Here is a 24,414-nt window from a genome sequence, read left to right on the forward strand (position 1 = left end):
GGGTTTTTGTAAGGAAAATGCCTTTTAAGACTTAAAGAGCTTATATATTAACTAATTATATTATATATATAACTAATTATATCAACTAATTACTTGTTTATATATACATAAATTAATGAAATGAATACATATACCTGTGCATACAAATATATATTAATTATACATTCTTATACCAGGACCACTCCCTGTAGTCTCAGAAGGCTGGGGAAAAGAATGCTTTTAGGATCAGAAGGTGATAGACTTAGAACTGGAAGGGTCCCCTGAGAGGTTGCTTTACCCAACTCTCTCAATAGATGAGGAAACCAAGACCCAGGGATACCTATTCCCTTATATACAGAGGTATTGAGTTCCAGACCTTGGATTCACACTAAGGTCTTCTAATGCCAAATCCAGGGCTTTCCCCACTGTACCACTGCTTCCCTCCTAATAGGAAGCAACTTTTGTGCTGAAATTGGATACTTAGACAATGTGTCTCTGAGGAGCCCTTATTGGGAAAGCCCTTGCTATACTAAGACACATGCTAAAAAGATCAGAAAGGCAGACTCTACTGGTGAAGTGGACAGCATTATAATTCCAGCCTCAGCCTTGATTCCTAGCAGTTTTTCTTGTGGCTGATCTAAACTACCCCAGGACTAATCTAAACTATAGCATTTTGATGGTTCGAAAAAACAAGATTCGCCTCCTCAGAGGTCCAAGTTAGATGATGATAGGGCAAAAAGAGACGGTGGTTAGCATCAAGGCTCAGCTTAACAGCCTGTGTGGTAAGGACATTTTCCTTTAGACAAGAATTATTTATAGACTAATCAAATCTTAGAGTTGGAAATTGCATTAGAATGCCTTGAGTTCAACCTATGGTTTAATGGAGGAATTCCCCATACTATATTCTTGATGGGCATTCTTGCTGTTCCTTGCACACAGAACCTGTCTCTTGACACCTGGCATTTTCTTTGGCTGTTGTCCATGCCTGGAATGCTTTCTCTTCTCACCTTCACCTCTTGGCTTCTCTGGCTTCAGCTCAGGTCCCACCTTCTGCAGGAGGCTTTCCCCAGACCTAAAGGCCCCTCCTCCCCCCAATAATGCCTTCCCTCTGAGATTATCTTTCATTCTCATTCTCTCTCTATCTCTTTCTCTTTCTTCATATATGTAATACATACATATATACCTACATATATAATGTGTGTATACACACACAAAGAGATAATTATTTGCAGATTTTTTCCCCATTTATGATGCATTGTCTTTGAGAGTAGGGACTATTTTTGCTTTTCTTTGTATCCCTAGGACTTTTCACTGCGCCTGGCATATAATATATATGGGATTGGTGACTGATCACTGACTGACTAGAATATTTTTAATGAAGAATTATATCCCTTCTCTTCAATCCTGTTCTTTTTTTTTCCAACCAAAGACAAGGTTTATTAAAGATCCGCCATATTAGTCAGACTCTTAAGGAATCTGACCATCTGTGAACTATTGGCTAGATTGTAAAAATCTGAGCAGTGGCTAGATTATATGAATCTGAGCCCAATCCTGTTCTTTAAGTCTAAAAATTTTCACAGATCTCTCAACTGTTCCTCATGCAACATGATTTCCAAATCCCTGTCATCCTGGGCATCCTTCTCTGATTGACTTCCAGTTTGTCAATGGCCCTCTTAGTGTGAGTCCTATTCTGATACCTATAAACACTAAGCACTGACCCGGATGTGGGGTCTGGCCAGTGCCTAGCAGTATAGACAAAACTGTCACTATTTTTCTTATTCCCCTTATATGTCATGAGTCCATCTGCAGGCTATGTATGACTTTTTTTGTGAACCTTTTTATCCCTTGTAGCAGAATGAATGTGATTCTGTAGGGACTTTGAGATGAGCAAGCTGATCTAATATTTTATTGAACTATGAATCTTGTGGGATCATCAAATGACAATTTTCTGTTTGTAGGGCCTTCAAGGTGGTTATGGCTCCTGGAATTAAACATCATCTGTAAGAAAAGAAAGTGGGATTAAGGCTTGACTAGGTTATAAACTATTTAGCTATACCTTATAGGACAGCTTCAGAATTGAGTATTTTTTTTTTCAGCTCAGTCTTTGGCAAATGCACAAACATGAAATTTGAAACTGAACCTTCTCAGTAATCAAGCAAACTCCTTACTATAAAAAAATGATCTAAATAAACTTTCAAAGAAAATTCAGAGGCCACAATAATGTTACTTTATTTTCTCTACACACCTTTGTCCTACTTTGCAGAGATGTTTCTAGAAGGAAAGAGAAAATAGCATACTAAGCTATGATCCACTTTGAAGGAAAGACATTATATAAATGCAGGGTGTTACTGTTACTATATTTTTCTTTGCTTCTTTCTGGGAACTTGTATTCCTTCATTTTTGCGTATACATTTGCTATATCTCATAATAATGTGTTTGCTTTCATCTTATAGTAAACTAGTTTAAAACCTCAACTGGGGAATACTTTAGTTAAGTTTTTTATATGATAACAAAGAAAAATTGAACTAGTCTGATTGACAAAATGGGAATAAATGGCAGTGCTAAAGAATTAAATCTAAACTATTTGAAATTGTATCCCTAAAATGCTTTTCTATTTTATGATTAGAATTTCACTTGATGTGGTTTGAAAAATTTTTTTAACACATTTATGGACCTAATGTGCTTGCAGGTTTTTAAAAAAAGATAATCTGTCTAGAAAACAGCTACTACTTTTCTTCACTGAAGGTTACCTTTGTTATTCTTTGTCCTTTGAACTTCAAGGAAACATTACATCCCCTCATAGTTTAAAAAAATAAAGAACTCCATTAGGAAGCATTGGAGATGTAACTCTGCTTAAGATTGTAATTTGCTGAGAAAGGTGTGAATGTGAATTGGCAGGATAATTTTCCTCACCAGACTTCCCCCACTAGTGAAATCACAGGCTTAGGTTCAGTCCCTATCCCTAGCAAGTATATCATTTGCCTAACATTGGCTCTGTCACTGGATATACATATCTTTGTTGTAGGATTTATATTTGAGTTATTATGAAGAAATAGATTTGAACATAAACAACAGGTAATGAAATTTTGGAAGGATGTTTTACAGGCAGGAATCAGGAACTAGTTGGATGGAGATCAAGGTTAAAAATCAAAATCTGGATGCCTAAGTTCCAGAGTTTAACAAATACAAAGTCAGAATCCTGGAACCTCTGAAATAGAAGTAATGAATATCAGGGATCATCTGGTCCAACCTTTATGTGAACAGGAATCTCATTTATGGTATCCCTGACAAGTAGTGGTCCAGGCTCTGCTTCTAGATTTCTGGCAACAGAGAAATCATTACCATGGAAGTGGCCCATTTGCCTTTTGGTGTAGAGGATTGACCTCTTTTCCATTCAATTAGATAGATGGGTGTTGACTAAGTGCCAGTTATGTATAAAACTGCCTATTCTGTACAATTCCAAGGCATTCTGCTCTGCAAGAATGCAGAGCATTCTGCTCTGCAAGCAGTGGATGTCTATGTAAAGATAAAGTAAGATAGTCTCTATCTTTAAGATATATGAACAAATAATTATAATTTTTTTCCAAAATTCTGTGATTTCATAGGTTTAGTTCCTTCTACTGACACAGATGGCAGACCCTTTGCAATTTAGGAGATGATCTTCGTGAGTTCCATGAACAACTTGCCTCATAAGGGGCAATACCAGAAACAAATGAGAAAGGACCAATGGGCCCACTCAGCTTTGCAAGCCAGCACTAACTTATGAATCCAAAAAATGAAATAAATCAGGAAATGGCCTAATGAAAAATACAATATACCTGGATGCTTCTCATTTTACCTTTAAAAAATTATTTTTTTCTTGGGAAAATTGGGCAACTCAGAGCAAGTGTGCTTCAAGCAGAAGTTTGCATTCTAATTCATCTATAAACAATTCAAAAAAAAACCAAAACTTTTGTGAGTGATATTAGATTTAAATTTTTTTGATACATTTTACTGATGTCTTTTAATGAATCATCCCTTTGTTGAACAAAGCAATATAATTATGAAAAACACATGATTTGATGACTGCCTCTGACAATAGATGATTAAATGTATTTTTCTAGAAAAAAAGTTATTCTTTTCTGTGAATGAAAAATTATCTTAAGTCAAAGCATTTCCCTTTGAAAGACATAGCCTTAGGTTGGTATCAGGAGGATGTGAGATTTCTGAGGAAGAGTAGTGGTGCTGGTAAACAAAATCCGGGTCGACTTAATATTTGGCTGGATTGATGGAGGTTTAATTTGTTGAGTAATTTTTGACAATCATTTATAAGGATCTGCTACATAGAACACACAGGGTTGTGTATATTCCTAAATCAAAATGATTTAAAAGGATAAGATGACATAATAGTGACTCCATGTTTCCTTACCACAGTTTTGTATTTTGTATTTATTTAAAATAAAGGAAGACACAGCCCTTCCCCTCTGACTCCAGTATCTTTATGATGCATTCAGGAAATAAGCCAGCAGTTAGGCATGTTATTCATTCCCCAGTAAATCCAGTTTTTGTTCAACAGAATCTTTCTTTAAGATCTCTCTTACACCCCTGATTACTTAGTATCTCCTTTTGGAAAAAGGAGAAATGAGCTTGCTGCAGTCTATGAGTGTTCTATGGTCAGATGTCCCATCACGGTCTTATGATAATTGATCAATGTCTTGTTGGCACCTGATAAGCAACAAGTTGGATCATCCTGAAGCTAAAATGAAATAAAAGGACCCCAGAACTAAAATAACGTCAAGTGGTTTTTCAACAAAGATGCTCAATGGATACTTGTATTGAGGTGCCCTGGTTAAATGGGTCAGTGGAAGAGAGACCCCTCAACAGAAGCAACCACAACTTCAAGGTCTTCATCTGACAAAACTGTAATGAAATAAATTACACCATAAAGTAACAGAGAATCCATTTTGAGTAAGATGAAAATGCAACAAAGTAATCAGCTGGCAAAGGTGGCCAGATTTTGTCTTGTCATTTGCATGTTCAAAATGGTATGGATAGAGAATCCCTTGTATTCCCTTCAAAGGAACTACTTTTAATTGAAAGTAATCCCAGGAATGTGTTCGTACTAAGTGAAAATAGTCCTGATGGTAGGACGGACATGAAACTATTACTATGTAAGGAGAAAAATGAATGAGAATGAATGGATAGACAGAATCCTGATGGGGACTTAAGAATAAGGGGAAATTATGATGCTTTATATGGTAAAAATTAATTTATTTAAATGTAAGTAGTTACTAAGAAAGTTTAGGTGATTATATTGCTGTTCAATGTTAAGGTTTTAATAGAGAATGGGATAAGTAGTGTGAGTAAGCATTTATTAAGCACCTGCTATGTATCAGGCACTTTGCTAAGCACTGGACAGAGATTGGACCTGTGATTTTCTTAGCATAGGGAACTTCCTTGTGAAGAGACTTCTTCTGCAAATACAGGTCTGCACCATCTCTGCAACTAATAGTTTTAGACAGTTGTCTAGAGTATTGAGAGGTTAAGTGACAGACACATCCAGGGTCACAAAGCTAGTATGTGTTAGAGGCAGAACTTGAACCCAGGTCTTTCTGGCTCTGAGGCTCTATCTGCTCTATGTTGCAATATCTTTAGGTTTTTAATAAAACATTTAATTCAAAAAGAAAAAAGACTAAACTCATGATAAACTTGGGTACATAGAATTATTAGTATGGCTGCAATGCTATTGAGTGAGTCATTTCATGATCTTGGAATTAATTGGAAGCAGGTCTACTATATACCTCTCAGTAACATACACCTCTGATATAAGTATATTTACTTATTTGTATTACTATATATTATTATATTTGTATTTATTTATTCACATTTATAAAATATATACCTATAGTATAATCTGCTAATAATTATATACCTTATGGAACATAAAATAGAAATTAAAAAATATTTAATAAAGATGAAAAAGTATGGTTATATTGGGAGATAAGGTGATTGTAGGGAGTTTGAAATGTGACTCATCTTTCTACCCTCTTTTGGGTTGAGCACATTCACTAAGAGTCAGGCTATAGTCCCAAAGGAGGCTGGACCCTGTCTTTGGAGGATACTGTTCAAGACTCCAGGGAATAAATAAATCTAGTAAAATGCTTCAGGCTATCATGGGTAAATGTGGTTTGTTAAACTTGGAAAGGACTTTGCCAACATTACCCGGAATCATAAGAATTTCCATACTAGGCTAGGTCTAACCTAGTATTCTGTTTCCAACTATGATGAGGGCATGTTATGGATGGGCATTTAAAAAAATCTTCAGTTTAATTGATGTTTAGGAGCTTTTGATTCGGCTATTTACCCTTTGAGAGGTAACATTTTCATTTCCTACTTGTGAAGATAATTTAATTCAATTCAGCAATTGCTTATTAAATGTTTATTGCATGAGAGGCAACATGGTGCAGTAGATTGAAAGCAGGCCTCAGAGCCAGGAAAACTTGGATTCAAGTCCCACTTCTAACAGGCACTGGATGTGTGACCCTTGGTATGCTATCTAAACCCTCGATATGACAGACAATTCCCTAATGGTGCCCACCAGCTTTGGTCGAGGGAATTTCCTTACCAAGTGTACCAGTGAAATCACAAGGTCAGTGTACAAGGCACTGTCCTTTTGACAGTGCATAAACATCACTTTTGATAGAGAAAGATTACCTTGCTTTTTTTTTTTTTCTTAAGGGTTAGAGGTTAATCTGCACCATGTAAGCTGCTATTGTTGCTACCTCAGCATCTTCTGACCACATTCTGAAGTACCACTGGAAGCCCACACAGCAGACTTTAGCTATTCCTCTTGTGGCTTGCTGAAGGCCATTTTAAATGCTTGGGAGGTGGGATCTCTAGTTGTGGTTATAGGTTTTGGTCATTATCCAGTCCAACCACCTCATTTTTCATAATTGATGTCTAGAATGGTTAAGTGACTTGCCCAATGTCACTCAGTTGTTAAGTATCAGAGCTGAGATCTTATGTCCTTGGATTCTCAGAGCAGGGTTTTTTCTGCTACCCTGCACTGTCAGTCCCCAGGAAGTCAGGGCATGGGGCTAGAAATCCAGGTACTCAGGACATTTCAAATCAGCATTTCAAATTCAGGCAGGCTGCAGAGAGGGAGGCATGATCACAGACATGGGCCGACAGATTAAGTCACGGTCAGGGGTTATTATAAGAAATTATGGTAGATCTCCTGGGAACCTTTTCTTTAGAGCATGATATTAAGGAGGCCAATACCTTTATCAAGCTAACAGCTATGCAAATAAAACAGCTTGCTATTGTGCTAATATATCATCTACCCTTCAACCCAGACCTGCTACTATATAATTTAGTGCTATTTTTAGGATGTTAGAGAAACTGGGTAAAAGTATATAGATGCCTCTGGTCAAATCCAACACTCCTGTGGATCAGTACCAATATCTTGGTATGAGACATACACAAATTATTTAAATACGAGTAAGGAGAGTAACAATTAAAAGTACAGTTGCTGTAGCTCTCAGAATTGTTTCTATTTAATTCTGAGGGAAATTGGTAAAAATGTCCTTTAAATAGACTCTCTAAAGCCTTCTGAGAAAGTTTTAAAATATAGACTCTGTTGTAAAACTTCAGTTGGAAGCTAGTTGCCAGGATTTGGAATCAGTTTTCAATAAGGAATAATGTAAGTTCTCAAGTTAGCTTATAAAATTCTACTTAGCTGAGTAATAATAGTACCTCATGATAATTCATGTGTATGTAGCACCTTCAGGTTTACAAATTACTTTCCTCACAGCAGCCTTGTGAGGTGTAAGCATTACAGGAACCATTCTACTCATCTTATAGATGAGGAAAGTGAGTCTTAGAGTGTGACTTGCTCAGGGTCCCAGGGTATTGTAAATTTAATTATAAATGTTACATGGAGGACTAGAACCCATCTTTTTACTTCAAGGCTAATGTTTGGTGTTTTTAAGATGAAAATATGCTTAAGGTTCCCATTACCAACCTCTCCCAGCAGTGGAAAGAAGGAAGGAAGGAAACAAACATCTATTAAGCACCTATTGTGTGCCAGGCACTGTGTTAAGTGGTTTACAAGTACCTCATTTGATTCTCAACATAATCCTGGGAAATAGGTACTATTATTTATTTCTATTTCATAGATGGTAAAACTGAGGCAGAGGTTAAATGATTTGTCCGGGTTTACATAACTAATAATTTTGGGACTGGATTTGAATTTGGATTTTCCTGACTGCAAGCTCAGCACTCTATCTACTGCCTATCGGCTTTCACTACTTAACTGCCTACAGTGGTACAGATGATTTGAAATTCTCATTGTCTTCCAGGTTGGGCAACAGGAACCCAATGAATTTGAAGTACGGATGGTGGACTTATAGTCAGAAGTAGGAATTTCAGAAAGGGAGAGGAGTCATAGAGTTAGAGCTGGGAGGGACATCTAATCCAATGCCCTCATTTTACAGATGAGGAAAATAAGGCCTAGGAAGGTGGTGACTTGTCCATGGACTCATGAGTAGCATGCATCCAAAGTAGGATTTGAACCCAGCCCCTGACAGAGGGCAGTGATTCCATTGTACCTTGCTGCCTCTTGTGTTCCTAACATGAATAGCCAAAGGAGGATGGATTGAGATAAGGAAGCTGGAGTCCATTGCTGCTGACAGCTTCCTCCCTTCTTCCTGTTACCTCCAAAGAACATAGGTACACACTTGCTTACTTACCCATCTTAGGCAGTGTTGACACAGATAAAAAGAGAGAAGGGAGTAAAGGGCAATCTCAAGCGATGGTAGCAAGGAGAGATTGCTTGTTGTCTCTGGGCCCTTTGGCTAAGGCGACTGTTCCAGAATGGCCATTTCTATGCAGTGGACATAAGTATAGACAAGACTACCTGTATCAGGAATTTCCTTTTCTAACTACAGCATCAAACCACATACCCAGTCAATTTTTCTCTGGCTTCTCATAATCATAGGGTCATAGATTGAAAGCTAGAAGGGACAATAGGGGCCATTCGGTCCAATCCTCTAATCAAGGATGTGGGAATTGTGGGAATTCAGTGAACCACATAGACTCCATCTTGTGACTCAATTCTGGATCTAGCCCAGTTCCCTTTCTAATAAGTTATGGGCCAAATCCAATTTCTGTTTTGTGAGAAAACTTCATTCAGCTATGGGAATTGTGAGAAAACTTTATTGCATTCTTTGAACCTAGCCTTGTGTGTCTGGGAAGCTGGGGTACCTCTACTTACTTACTGCTTAGAGACCATTAACTAAGCACCTACATTATGCTGACCAGAAACCCAGTCAGATCCAAAGACTGATGCAAAGAGTTTTCTCACAGTTATACATCTCAAGCAACCCATATGTCTTATCTGAAAACTGGCCCTGTACCAGTGAATCAGTTGCTGTTTCCTTTCTTTTATTGAATACAGACATTTAGGGAGAGTGAGATATCTCTTTTTCTGATTTCAGGGAATTGTACTTACTTGCTCTTGTCCCTCCCAACTCTCAAAACTCAGTCATCCCCCTCCCAACTTGGAAAGCCCCTCATCTTTCCTCTAATTAGAAATCAAATTACCTAATTGTACCCTGGTTTGTATCCTGCTAATTGTTTGCTTTTAATGCATAAAATTGTCTCCCTATGTGTTGGGGGCCCAGCTCCAAAGCTAAGGAGGCCTGGTCCTTATTTGTTATGCTATTGGCATACCCTACTTAGTAAACAGATATGCTCAAAAGCTTGAACCTTCATTCATCTTTTACCCCCTACAAGAAAACTGAGGTGCAGATAAGGACTTGCCCAGCATCTACAACTTGTATTGGAGGCAGGATTTGAATGCTAGTTTTCCTTACTCCAAGTCCAGTACCCTCCCTACTACCACATGGCCTCTCAACTGAAGCAAGAGTTTCTATTTCGATACAAGGGACAGATGATTAAGGATTAGCAAGGACATTAACCAAAACTCATCCAATGTATGCTCTAAGAATAAGCACTACAAATGTTTTCACTTCAGTGTTTTCTTTAATATGCTATAAATATATTAATTTAATATAATATAATATGAAGTGACCAGCAATGGGAAAATGTAGATATTGTAAACAGTGGATATTAACAGAAAAAATTAAGGAAGACTTCAGAAGAGTCTTGACACATACTTGTGTAACATATGTAGATGCCCCTATGGAACTACCTTTATACTATGCTATACCAGCTTTAGTGGAGATGCCCATTATATTTTCAGTCACCATTGCTTTAGATTATTGAATAACAATAATGATAATACTTATATTTATATGATACTTTAAAGTTTATGAAGCACTTTCTTCTCAATGACTCTGAGGATTGGTAATGCAGTCACATGTACACCCATTTGCCGCTAGGGAAACTGAGAATCAGACAGGGGAAGTCACTTGTCTCAAATTACAGAGAGCCAGGATTACAAACTAAGCCTGACAATCTTTTCCCCATATGATTCTGCCTTTAAAAAATAATATCCTTTGGTTCTGTCTGGAAAGGCCTATGAGCTTCAGAAAGGACATATCAGATCCTACTTTCTACAGGAGACTTTTCCCAGTGCTTTCAGCTGTCAATGCCTTTTCCTCTCTGATTACTTCCTGTCCACCTTGTATATATCTTAGATCTACTTAGTTACTTACATGTTGTCTCTCCCACTAGAACGTAGGCCCATTGAGGGCAGGATGGTTTTCCCCCTTCTTTGTATCCCCTAGCATATCCCTTAGAACAATGTATGGCACTTATTAAGCACTTTAAAAAAGATTATTGACTGCCCACTTGCCTGACTGAACCTATCTCACTAATTCCTGAAGAAGAACTAATTATTTCTAGTTTACTCTATATAGGGATTGGCATAGAGAATTGCGTGTATTTTCTTAGGTGTTTTGAGATTGAGAAATGGTGTGATGAAGCGTGTCCAACATGTGGCATTTGGATTTGGCCTGTGGATGTTAGGTTTTGTTTTTATTTACCTCTTAAACAAATTTAAACCAACAATTATTTATTAATTTGAAAAACTAAATTTAGATACAAGTGCCTCTGTATTTATAGATTCAAGATTCTGTAGTTTTTGCTCACTCGTATGTCAAATATTTACTAACTATACTATACGTCCATGTAACTGTGCTATAAATCTAAGAGCTAGATATTTGTGGTACTAATGCTAACTATTATGTGTTAGATCTGGATGAAACCTTAGAGCTTATCGCCTGGTATTTCCTAACCATTAGTAATCAGCAAGTTTTTACCAGCCTTAAATAATTTTACTGCCAAAGGGCTTATTTACAACCTAGAGACTTATTTAAAAAAGATTCTCTTCCAGTGCAGGATAGTGGAAAAAGCACTGAATTTGGAGCCAGAAAACTATCAAGTTTGAATTCTATTTTGTATCTACTTTTATTGTTGTTCAGTCACGTCTGACTCTTCATGACCCCATTTGGGATTTTCTTGGCAAAGATACTGGAGTGGTTTACCATTTTGTTTTCCAGCTCATTTTATAGATGAGGAAACTAAGGCAAATAGGGTTGTGACTTGCCCAGGGTCACGCAGCTGTCAGTGTCTGAGACCAGATTTGAACTCAGGAAGATGAGTCTTCCTCATTCCAGGCCCAGCACTCTATTTATGGTGCTACCTTATTCTTTTTTCAATGATTTATATATTTTTAGTTTTCAACATTCACTTCCACAAGATTTTGAGTTCCAAATTTTCTCCCCATCTCATCCTTCTCCCCACCCCAAGATGGTGTGCATTCTGAATACCCCTTCCCCTAATCTGCCCTTCCTTCTATCTCTCCCCCTTCTTTTATCCCCTTCTTTTTCTATTTTCCTGTAGGACAGGATAAATTTATATACCCCATTGCCTGTATATCTTATTTCCCAGTTTCATGTGAAAACAATTTCTAACATTTGTTTTTAAAACTTTGGGTTCCAAATTTTCTCCCTTCCTCTCTCCCCACCTACCCTCACTGAGAAGGTTATACATGTGTAGTCATGCAAAACACTTCCGTAATAGTCATGTTGTGAAAAACTAACTATATTTCCATTCATCCTATCCCACCCTCTGTTTATTCTATTCTCTCCTTTGACCCTGTCCCTCCTCAGAAGTGTTTGCTTCTCATTACCCACTCCCCCAATCTGCCATCCCTTCTATCATCCCCCACCCCCTATCCCCTTTCCCCCTATTTTCCTGTAGGGTGAGATAGATTTCCATACCCAAATGAGTGTGTATGTTATTCCCTCCTTAAGCCAAATCTGATGACAACAAGATTCACTCATGCCCTCTCAGCTTCCCCCACTTCCCCTCCACTGTAAAAGCCTTTTCTTGTCTGTTTTATATGAGATAATTTACCCCATTCCACCTCTCCCTTTCTCCTTCTCCCAGTATAATCCTCTCTCACCCCTTAATTTTATTTTTTAGATATCATCCCTTCATCTTAAATTCAACCTGTGCCCTCTCTCTGTCTCTCTGTCTCTCTCCCTCTCTATTTTTCTCTCTATCTACCTATCTATCTACATATATTTTTCCCTCCAACTACCCTAATACTGACAAAGATCTCATGAGTTACAAATATCATCTTTCCATGCAGGAATGTAAACAGCTCAACCTTAATAAGTCTCTTATGATTTCTCTTTCCTGTTTACCTTTTCATGCTTCTCTTGAGTCTTGTATTTGAAAGTCAAATTTTCTATTCAGCTCTGGTCTTTTCATCAAGACTGCTTGAAAGTCCTCTATTTCACTGAATGTCGATTTTTTCCCCTGAAGGATTGTGTTCAGTTTTGCTGGGCAGGTGATTCTTGGGTACCACCTTACTCTTGAGCAAATGTTTACCTCTCTGGGCCCCAATTCTCTCACTTGTAAATCGATGGAAGACTTTCTTAAGTAGGGATTGGTAGTAGTAAGTGGAAGATTATATTCCACAACCTAGACCCTTTCTGTTTTGAAGATAGGTAACTATCAGATTCAGTGACTCATTTGATGGAGTTGAACCATAATAAAAAGAGGTGTTGTTAATTGTGGAAGAACAAAGCTTTGATAGGAGGAAAAAAAGATAAGAGCTTCATTCCTTCTTTTCCTTCTGAGGCAGAATTTCTCATACTCTTCCTCAAAATAGCTGCTTTATTTTTCTGTAAGGGGTAATGAATGAGGAGGTAGAACAAAGGAGAGTCATCACATGATAAGGGGCTGGAAGACAACATGTACATAACTTAAGTATGTAAAAGATACATACAAAGTAGATAGAAGGCACAGAAAAGAAGTTAAAAAAACAACTAGATTACTTTAAGTGAGAGATTTGAGTATCTGGGCACTCCTGAAGTCCAACTAGCTTTTGAAGGATCATATTTTTAAAAGGAAAAAATTTTCCCTTAAACCCACAATTGGTCTCATAGGCACTGTGTAGTCCAGTACAGTCTGTATTACTTGTATTATCTCTTGCCAGGAGTTCACTCTCCAGGGGGTCCTTCCGCCTAGTTTTAGAACTAGACTCTCATATCCTCCTTCATGTAAATAGGATGTGATACATAGCTAGTCAGTAGCATTCTTTGTGTGATCATTCCATTGAATAATCGCAGTGGTAAAAAAAAATAATGCACTTCCTTTTGGGTTTTTTTTTTTTATTCTTGGCTTTCAAATAATGCGTGCTAACTATGGAGGGTGTTTGAAATCTGGGTTCAGTTATGCATCATTCTTTTTACGGAAAGACAGATCAGTTTCACTGATACTTCCCATCTTGGGTCCTTCTGCCTCTAACTTCAATTCAATTCAATAAACATTTATTGTTTGCTATGTGCCAGGCACTGTGCTCAGCATTGGCAATAGGAAGAAGAAGAAGAAGAGGAAGAGGAAGAGGAGGAAGAAGAAAAGGAAGAAGGAAAGAAGTAGATGAAGAAGAAGAACAAAGTTCCTGCTTTGAAGAAGCTTGCAATCAAATGGGAAGAAACAACACACAAAAGGAAGCTGAAAAGGGTGCAGGGAAGGGGATAAATAGGTAGTACCCAGCATGGGGGCATGATCTACTGTGGAGGGGAAACCAAGTATATTTGCTGATGAAAAATCAGGAGCTACCTGGAAATGTCTGAGTCTTCCATAAAGGAAGGCATCGGGGTGAGTTTATTGCTCCACCCTGTAGCCTCCCAAGCCGAGGGGAAAGGCAGCTGAGGGGGTTAGAAGGTGTTGAGTATCAAAACTGAGTCAATATACATGATGAGATTCCAGGTGACCAACTTATCCTGAGAGAAACATGATGTTCCATGGAGTGGAAACCAAGCAAATCCACTGATTGAAAATGGAAAATTTTCCCCTGAGAAATGTATATTCTCATTTTTTTCACATTTCCTGTCTTTATACCTTTTCTAGGGTACCTATGAGCTCTTCCCTCTTTTGAAAACAGCAGTTTGCATTGAACTAAAAGCCTTTTCTCATTATCTAAATGTCCATTGCCTTGAACCTCGATGACTGAATTTCCCTTGGATCTATTCGCCTGCACCCAGAAACTGTAAGTCTCTCTTGGACAAGACAGAAAGGCTTTACTTTTTTTCTCCATTAACAATTCTGTATGAAACACACACACACGCACATACACATACAAATGCATCTGTACAGCTCTCACTCTCCTTTTCTCCAACAAATAAAGCTTATAAGAACATCTCTTATCTATTTTTTACTGAGTACCTATATATATATATATATACATACATATATATATATTTCTTTAAAGGACCTCTCATATATTTGGACTGATACAGAGCAACCCTTTTATACACATAGGCAGCCCTCCATCTATCTATGGATTGTACTCTAAATCTTCATTTGTCAGTTGATTACTGGGACATACTTTCCCACAGAAACAATGCTATAAATAGTGGTTCCTAGACCAACTCACAAAATTCCATTTAAGCTCCAGTATAACTGAACCATAGTAGTAATAATGCTAGCCAGAATTCTGGGTGTCAGAGAGATGAGGCCATATGATTCAAGAGAAAATTTCAAAAAAAATTTCCCCTCCTTTTTCTGTGGTAAGGTTGGCTTTGGAAAAAAATTTGAAATAGGTAAAGTTTAAGTTTGTCATTCCCCTTTTCTGTACCTGTCTACCAACTCTCCATATGCTTCTCACCGAGCTCCTAAGTGACCTCATGCATAGGAATGTAGATAGTGCCTCTACTTTAGAAAGTTGCACAGAGAAGGCTTGTGAGAGAAATAGCCTTCACCCTTTCCCAGGGCTGAAGGAGGCAGAACATCTGTCTCTGCTCTGTGTGTTGTTATGCTTTTGTATCTCTAGAGAAGTGTGAAGGTTTCTTTCTCTACCAAGGGATGGCCCATTAACCTACTAATCGTCTGTTATCTTCTTAGTTGAGGTACAGTGACTGGGACTCTTTCTCTATCCTTTCCCTTGTAGGGGAGAAGGGCCAATGGGGTGAGTGGGAGGGAGAAAACAACCAAGGATCAATGAAAAAGTGGATTGACCAGTGTTTCCTAGATAACCTTGAGACTGATAAATTAGAGTGGGGGTTGGGTGCTATATAAACCATGCCTGCCAAACCCATCTCTGGTTAGACTCAACTTACTGTAAACTTATCAGTTTATTTATTTTTGAAATTTCTTTTTTCTTAGCAGCAATACAGTACTATGAGCTCTCTGTAACAAGACCCTATCAGTGCATGACTGGCTGATTTATAATATTTTTCCTATGAAACTCACTGCTCCCTGCAACATTGTTTTGTCTTAGGTCAATCAATGGTGTTAGTCACAGGTTTGCCCTGAGTTCATTCTGGAAGCTGTGATGTATTGGAATCCCGCTATTATGTGTGCTTTATATTGTTCAGGTAGTTCCGGTGAAAATAGTTCATCTTCCTGACATGACTGTAGTAAGTAGTCCACATCTCTCAAAGTGGTGACAGGAATCATGTCACATCTACTTGGGTTCTGATCTTGATTTTATATCTATTCCATGGAGGTTTTTTGCAATCGTATCTGAGCAAAGTGGGCTCTACCTACAGAAGTAACTATTTTCTCTTTGGAGAAGGAGTTGAAAGAGATGATGATAAAAAACAGACCATAATAATCAAAACTGACATTTGTTTTTAGTTTAACCTTTAATATTTCTAGAACTCTCACTCAAGCAACAACAAAACAAGCAACCTTGTGAGTTGGGTGCTATAGGTGTTATTATCCCTGTTTTACAGATGAGAAAATTGGGCTCAGAGCGGCTAAGTCACTTGTTCCTGTCAGAATTTGAACGTAGGTCTTCCTTGACTCTCAGATCTAGTACTCTTCACATTATGCTATATGGTTGTATGTAGCAATGTAAATTTATTCTCTTTCCAATCATTTAGCAATTTGTTTAGCAGGATTATGTTGAATGAATAGGTAATTCATTAGAAATAAAGCATCCCACTTCTTGTTAATTTAGTGTTCAGCATTTTCAAAATCATATTTTATTTAAACATTAGAAGGTCAGATAGGATTGGGTTTGTCTCATACCAGAAGAAAGATGGCTGTTTCTAATGCTAAGAGGAGGAAAGAAAAGGCCCCAAATTGCCCAGTTTGTTGCAAGTAACGTTTCCTGCCCTCTGGAGCCGTTGTATTAGGATAAATACACAGCATCTTTTCTTTTTTCTTCTTCTTCTTTGTAACAATAAGGATTTATAAATCAAATGTCATTCAAAGCTAAAACAGACAGTCATGTTAAGCAGGTTCACCGTTTGCAGTACCAAACGTTGTCTAATCCCAGCTGGTGCTACTTTTAGCTATTTCAAAAATTCATATTCCAAAGTCTCAGCCCCCCTCCTGCGTCACAGCAACTGGCCTACATACACAGAACATGCAGAATTTCTTCTGAGATTTGGGGTGGTTGAAGAAAAATGCAATAGAAGAACATCTCTTGGGTTTTATTTCTATTTCTACTAATTTTCATGGATAAAATTTATGCCTCCATCATCCCTACACATGTATTATTTAAGGAGGAAAACGGTAGAATGAGGTCTGGCACATGTTTCACCCTTACTGCACTGAGGTCTCAGAGCATATTGTTACTAATAATTCATTTCCTATTCACTAATGATGTCTTGTGAATGGTACAGTGCCTGTGCCTGAAGCAATGAAGAAGGTACATAATTTAAGAACTAAGCAGAGTAAGGATTTCTCACTGCATAGGACTGGAGGCCACAGCACATACTGAAGATTCATTTATGGTCAAAATGAACTGTTCTGGTAGTCAGGAAATACATTTGTGAAGTATGAATATAAATAGCTTAATGTAAAAGATGTCAAAGGTTATACAGACCATCCTGAATGTGTCTGATCTCATTTAACTCAGGAAGAAAGATTGGGACAAGTCCCCCTAGAAACCCTGAAGCAGAGAATTGAGGGTTCCTTGTGGGTAGAGTTCTGTAATTTTTTATTTAGTGATCTGATAGCAAATGCATGAAGTAAAACTGACTCCTAGGAAAAGCAACCAGCAGGAAAAAAGAGTGCATTATTTTAAAATTTGGAATCTAAAAACAGCTAATTACTTACTGACAGTGTCAAGTGCAGTAGTTGTCTTAGATTGAAACTTTCATGGCTTTAGGACCTAAATTGATAGGCTATACTTTTGCACAAAGCTGATATTTTATTTAAGACACAACATTTGGTTTCTTGTTCTTAATGCAAAGCAAAAACTGAATCTGTTATACTGGTTTGATCTTATACGCATAATTAAATTCTAGGAACTTATGTTCCCATCATAGCTACTTTATTGCTGAAATGAATTGTGCCAGGAAAAATTCAAGCCTTGTTTGGCAGGATAGTGGCATAATTCCCTGTCTCTTCTCAAACATAGTGCTAATGGAAAACTGGAGTTAAATAAAGTCTACATGTTATTTTTCTGGTGTTGGCGTTACGGGAAATCTTCATCTGCATCTCCTGAGATGAAAGCCTAGGAGAGAATCTTCATTACAAATCATGACCATTAAAAAGGAAAAGAAGAGGCAGGGTAGAAGTAAGAAGCAGGGAACAACAGACAAGAAAAGGAAAGGATCAGCAGAACCTTTGAATAATCTTCAAAATAATTTTTTGTTAAGTTCATTTGCAGTAGGGAACTACTTAGGACTGGGATCCCCAGCTCTTCCCTCAATGGCAGGCTTATGTACCATCAGTTCTTATTTGGAAAGGACATCTAATAAATTATCTACCCATGCAGTGTCCCTGACAGATGGTCATGCAGCCTCTGCTTGAATACCAGAAGTATTTATTTGTACCGACTCAGATCAAACCAGCCCATTTCCCTACTGCCAACAAAAAATGAAACATGGCAGTTATTTTTTAATAATTGTTATGGTTAAGAGGAAATTAAAATCCACCACCAGGAGAGGATGGTGTAAAAGAACACCTAGCTGATTTAAGTGAATTCAAGGCTCAAGGCCCCAGATGAAATACATTCCAGAGTTCTGAAAGAATTTCCAGATGTTATCACTGAACCAGGGATAAAAGCAGGTGATGTTTGATAAATCATGAAAAATGAGAGACACCAGAAGACTATTGAAAAAGTTAAAGCACTAGTTTTCAGAAATAGTAACAAATGTAGATTTTGGAAACTATAGATCAGTCAGCTTGATTGCTGGAAAAGTTTAGAAATGATTATTAAATATATGACTTATGAACTTGGCACAAGAATAGTAGTTCAAGACAATGTATCTTGGAAAGATGATGGAAAAAGAAACACTTCATGTGATGCAAAATTCTACCTTGGTTGCCCTTTAGGAAAGAATTCCTGGTGTGAGGAAGTTCCTTAAAGATCCTACCATCCTCTCAATTGCCTCTTGGAAGTATACCTGTGACTTTCTGCTCTTAGAGATTTTGTAGTGGATAGAGAACTGTTTTTAGAGCCAGAAAGTCAAGACTTGTCTCTGACACATACTAGGCAAATCAGTTAAACTCTCGGTGTTCTAGGCAACTCTGTGAGCTGCAGAGAAAGTGCCAACCTACTTTGATAGAGGGGATTTTCTCTTCTTGGTGTTTCTTCCCAGAAATCATAGGCTTTTGTCCTCATCTTCATCCCTGACTGGTATCTGAGATGTTAATAGTAAGTTAATAATCTTTAAGTGACGTCCAGGAGACCATCTCTTCCCTTCTTCTCTGCCCACCTTTCTCCCCATTTCATCCTCTTGTGGCCACTTTGAGAGGTTCTGATATTAAACAATGGTAATAAAAACCCTGGCAATCTAACTAGGTACTTGACCTATGAGTTGTTTGCATTCTAACTTTTAAAGGAAAAGCAGCATTCAGACAACTGAGACTGAGCAAGAACATGTCCGTGAAAGAATTCTAGGCTTGATAGAACATGGGATTAACCTTTTCTGACAATTCTTTTTTTTCCCCTAGCAAAATTTCATCTTTATTTTCTTTAGGTAGTGAAGCCCTGGATGATGATTTTTAACTATTAAACTGGACAATGAATTCTCCAAGCACATCAAGTGATGAAAAACAGATCAAGCAAAATCTCAGCTTGATATGTTGATTAAGATTAAGTGAGTACTCCAGGAAACAGATATGAAAATCAGTAAGCATTTTGAGTGCTAGTGTGTATAATGTTTGTAAATGATGTTAATTTGGGAGAAAAGCTTAAAATGTATTATTTCACCTTACCTACTATGTTTTTGTCTTATCAACCAGGAATTTGTGTAATAAGTGTGTCACAGGTCTAAGGCAGACGAAAAGTAATTTTTAGTGTTAGTAAATTTCTTTAGAAGTCATCCCATCCAAAATTTCTGACAATTCTTATGACCATTACTTAGAGGAAAGGTTAAAATCCTGCCTCTGATGCTTACCACCTGTGTGATCTTGGCCAAGTCACATAACATCCCTGGGTCTCAGTTCCTTATGTATAAAATTAGGGGGTTCCACTAGATGGCTTCTATGGTCTAGTTCTAAATCTGCCATATACGATGGATTATGATCCATCAATGGAGTATCCTATGGTTTGATAAATCTCAACTGAGTTGTTCCAGTCTACCTTTTGTGGGAGAGCTATTCAGAGCTTTTGCTAAAGGAATGTTTGTAGGTTTAGGTGCTTCCAATGTGACACAAAGTGTCCCAAACTGGTTCAGATTTTGTTGTGGGGAGGGTGCGTGTACATGCTCCCCAAGAACTTGGACTGGAGCAATGAATCCAGACCAGTTAGGATAAGGAGAGTTAGAGATCTTAAAATTCTTTTCCTCATTAAAAATGATAGGAACACCTATCTCTGTTGTTTCTTCCTGACCTGACTTGGTGCTTCCCAAGCCAGGGGTATCCTTTCCACTGAGGCATATCTCAGTCCTTCTTATAAAACAAGTCTGCCTAACTTGTGGTTGAAAAAGATAAGCTTGATTGATGCCCAATCTATTGGTGATAGGACTGTTTTCTCTTCGCTAGGTCAGTCCTTCACAGAATCATAGAATTTAAGAGTTGGAAGGGACCTCAGAGGACATCTAGTCTAACTTAGGCCAAAAGGAATACCCACTGTAACATACCCAAGAAGTAGTTATCCAGCCTCTGCAAGCAGGAACCCACAAACTCTTGAGGTAGCAGTTCTACTGGTTGACAGACATGCAGTCCATTCCTAGTGCTGTGTTTAAAGCCTTTCCATTTTTTCTCACCAAAACCTACTCACAACTCAACATCGTATATGGCAGATAGGTTATGCAATGTATGGAATGCTAGACCTGCAGTCAGAGAGATCTAATTTCAAATTCTGCCTCAGTCACTTACCAGTTATGTGACCTTGGGCACATCACTTAACTATCTGCCTCAGTTTTCTCATTTTTAAAATGGGCATAATAATAGCATCTATCTCCCTGTGTCAGTGTAGGCATAAAATGAAATGATGTGTGGAAAGCGTACTGCATATCTTAAAGTGCTATGTAAATGCTAGCTATTTTTATTGTACAGTAATACGAATGGAGATGTAACAGAGTTTAGGGATGATGATATTGCTATAAGTAATCTATGTGGGTATCTGATATATGTAGTAATTAACCACAATACTAAGCATTACTCCTCCCCACTTCCTATTATTGGCTTTTTTCTGTAATAATCCTCTACCTAGGTTCTAAGACAGTTAAAGGATCTAATATTTCCTCATAACTTAATAGAAATGTATTAACAGAAAATAAAATTTCTCTAATTAATCAATTTGCTCTGAACCTGTACCCTAGTTTAAAAATAAATGAACTAATCCAATTTTCCCCTAAGCTGCTTCTTCTTCTTCTTCTTCTATCTCCTCCTCCTCTTCCTTCTTCCACCTTCCCTCCTTCCTCCTCCTCCTTCTCCCTCTCACCTTTTATTTCTCTCAGGAAGGCAGCTAAAGTCTCTTCTCTGGATGTTTTCTACACAAAATAATTAAACTCAGCTTTCTCAAAATGTCTCTTGAGACTCTTTCCATTGCAGTCAACTCTCTCTGTTTCATCAAGAGAGAATTTCTCTTAGTCCTCTCTTTCTATGCCTACAGAGCCTTTCTCCGGCCATAACAGTTAATTCTCTTTAGAACCGCAAACTCTAAGTCCTCAAGATCCTCTTCTCCCTCCCTTTTAAAGGATACAATGACTATCCAAAGTGTCTGTGAGAGAGGCTACTTCAGCTAGAGTCACAGAGGTGTACAACCCAGTTTTTGTTGTGAAGGGCATTAAATGTGGATCAAAATAACCCTTAATACTTTATTCTTTTATGTTGAAAAAAGTATTTCTTTACAGATGAAATTTATTGTCTTCAAGAAGCCTTCCTTAACATGTGTGGTTTTTATTTATGGTTATGATCCTCATGGCCATTTTATTACCCACTCACCCACCCCCCATTCCACTAATATTTTTCAATAAATGTGTTGTTTAGAGCCAAGAGATGATCTAATTCCTGAAAATCATGCTCTGCTAGCTCTCTGAAGTTATAACTTCCAGTGTAGATCACAGAAATAAATGATATATTAATTGGCATTCTTGAGTATTTCCTCAGCCTGGAGAAAGTCACATTCTCTAATCCATTTTGTCTTTTAAAATTTATTTCTACTAAAACCTAACTTGTTTTAGGTTTTGTGGCTTTATTTACTAATGATTTTGAACACAAGTTCAGGGGAGGGCAAAGTTTTTTTTTTTAATAGTATAGAAATATGATATTCTTCTTCTTCCTCTTCTTTTTTTTTTCTTGTTGCTTGTAACAGAGCTGGGTTTTTCCAGTTCTGTTTGCTTGGAATAGGCTTTACAGCACAATTGTGACTGTTTTGATTAAAAATGGGGAAAACAATGAGACAGTGAGGTATTGACTGTGACTTGGATGGACACAATAGGAGGGTGGTGTTTCTTCCTCTTTATTTTTTATTTTATGTTCTAGATGACAGAGCACAAGATTGTGACTCAGGATATTTAGGTTCCATTCTTGGTCACTCCACATACTTTTTGTATGACCCTGTTAAAAATGTCATTTTTTTTGATTATCTCTGGTTTGCCATCTGTAAAATGAAGCAGTGGGAGGGTTGATGAGTGCTTTCTACCTGAAACCATGGTAAGTAGAAGGATGTTGGTGGTAGTAGGATTGATAAAGGCAGTCAGTATACCTAAAATAATAATTTTTTTCTTATTATGAATTTTGAAGTTTTCACGTTATTTGGATACTGGCAATAACTCAGGGTTTCCTTGAAAAAAAAACCAAAATTAGCATTTTATCCTTTTTAAAGATATTACCATACATGTATTTGTGTTCCATTCCAAAACTGAGATTCTTGAAAAATTTACCGAGATGTGAAAATCTACTTCACTTCATTTTGGGATAATTCAGTTGAAATGTGGCATTCAGTTTTTAAAAATTTGTTATGTTCTTCTGGGAAACCTATGATCCTTAAGTTATCTCTGTATTTATTTTCTCTTCATTTAATTTTTTTTTGCTTTGGCTTATATAGATTTAATATATTACTACAACATTGTTGCCATTTTCTTTTTCTGTGACTTTTTTCTCTACTTTGATATTGATTTCATTCTGTTTCTCATTCTCTTTCTCATGGCTTCTACTTCTTTGGAGAGATTCTCCATCATTTCAGCTTTTTTTCTCCCTGATCTGCTATTTGTGTTTTCTTATTTCTACATTGAGAGCTCTAATTTCTGACCTAAATTCATAATTAATTTATCTTGCTATTATTTGTTTTATTATTATCTTATTAGCCTTTTGAAACATTTTAGACATTCTTGATATTGTTCCATGATCCCTGGGCAATAAATATTAGTTCATTTTCCTTCACATACTTGTTCAAAGTGTTTTGGTTTCTTTTTGTTTTGCTCAATCTCCCTTCTGTTTTTAGGATCTTCTCCTTTGGCTTATTTAACTGTGTGTTAGGTTTTTATACAGGTTTTCTCTTTTGATCTTCTGGTCTTCTGACTATTCTCTTACTCTGCTCTTTGGTCCGTCCTTTTCCATTGGAACTACTGGGTTGTCCCAAGCTATGGGACTTGGTGTCTTAGGAACCTCCCTTGAATAACCGTCAGAGGGAGAGGACTGTCCTCAGCTCCTTTTCTGGTCCTCTTTCCATCAGCCTTATTATGTGCTGCTTACCCTCCACTGTGTGGCTCTGAGTGCCCACCATTCATTATGGCATATTTTTAGCCCAATTGGATTCCTTTTTCCCTTTTGCTCTTCATTTTCATGAGACTACACGGAATTGGCACCTGCTGCTTCTTGTTGGTTGGTAGTAATTCATGGTGTTTGGGCAGGGTCACTACAGCCAAGAGTGATCCCTATGATTAGCATCCAAGTCACAAGCCTGCAAATTTGCTTGTGCTTACTGTGTCTGGGTACTAAATGAGCTCTAGTAGTAACTTTTTCCAGTGTTCATTGGAACACTTGGGGTTTTTAGCACGCACACACACACGTGTGTGTGTGTGTGTGTGTGTGTGTGTGTGTGTGTGTGTAGGGATTTCTATTTTCTTATCTTGTGGATCAGCTATAATTACTTAATTAATACTGGTATATAAAACTTTTTTTAAGTGAAGTTGAAGAGGTTTTCGGAAAGTGACTATTCTATTTTGCTTGAAATTTGAGTTGATAGAAATGGACAGTTAGATTTTTGCCATCATAAATTCTGGTGACATGGTTGAATGTTAACACCTTATATTAAAATAATGATTTTCATTTTTTTAAAAAAAATATTTTATTCTTTGAATTCTCTATAAATAAACAAAACACCCAACAGAACTCTTTCTTTGTTCAACTTTCATTTTTAACATTGTACATGCTAGATGGGAACTTGAGCATTGCCGTATGCTTTAGCTTGAATTTGCATGACTGTTTATAAGAGTTGAATATAAAATCACAGGGTTTAAAATTACTTTATTGGGTTTGCATTGGCAGGCAATGCACTGAAAGTGTTAAAACGACACTTAGAACTTTCTATTTACATTCATGGTTAAGTTCCTAAAATTCTTT

The 24,414-nt window shown here is 37.3% G+C and overlaps 1 protein-coding gene across 3 annotated transcripts in view; it reads left to right on the plus strand.

The window, feature by feature from the left end:
- The window catches only part of HECW2 (HECT, C2 and WW domain containing E3 ubiquitin protein ligase 2), a 433,607-nt gene that overhangs the window by 46,604 nt on the left and 362,589 nt on the right, over positions 1 to 24,414 (plus strand). The window contains exon 1 of one of the 3 annotated variants that reach the window (XM_027865817.1): positions 22,469 to 22,503. The exons of the other annotated variants lie outside the window; for them this stretch is intronic. The gene's annotated coding sequence lies outside the window, so the exon portion shown is untranslated. Of the gene's footprint in view, positions 1 to 22,468; positions 22,504 to 24,414 lie in introns of those variants that run through there. 3 annotated transcript variants of the gene reach the window in all.

Source organism: Vombatus ursinus, unplaced genomic scaffold, assembly GCF_900497805.2.
Source record: "Vombatus ursinus unplaced genomic scaffold, bare-nosed wombat genome assembly UNPS02014779.1, whole genome shotgun sequence".
NCBI classification, from domain to species: Eukaryota; Metazoa; Chordata; class Mammalia; order Diprotodontia; family Vombatidae; genus Vombatus; species Vombatus ursinus.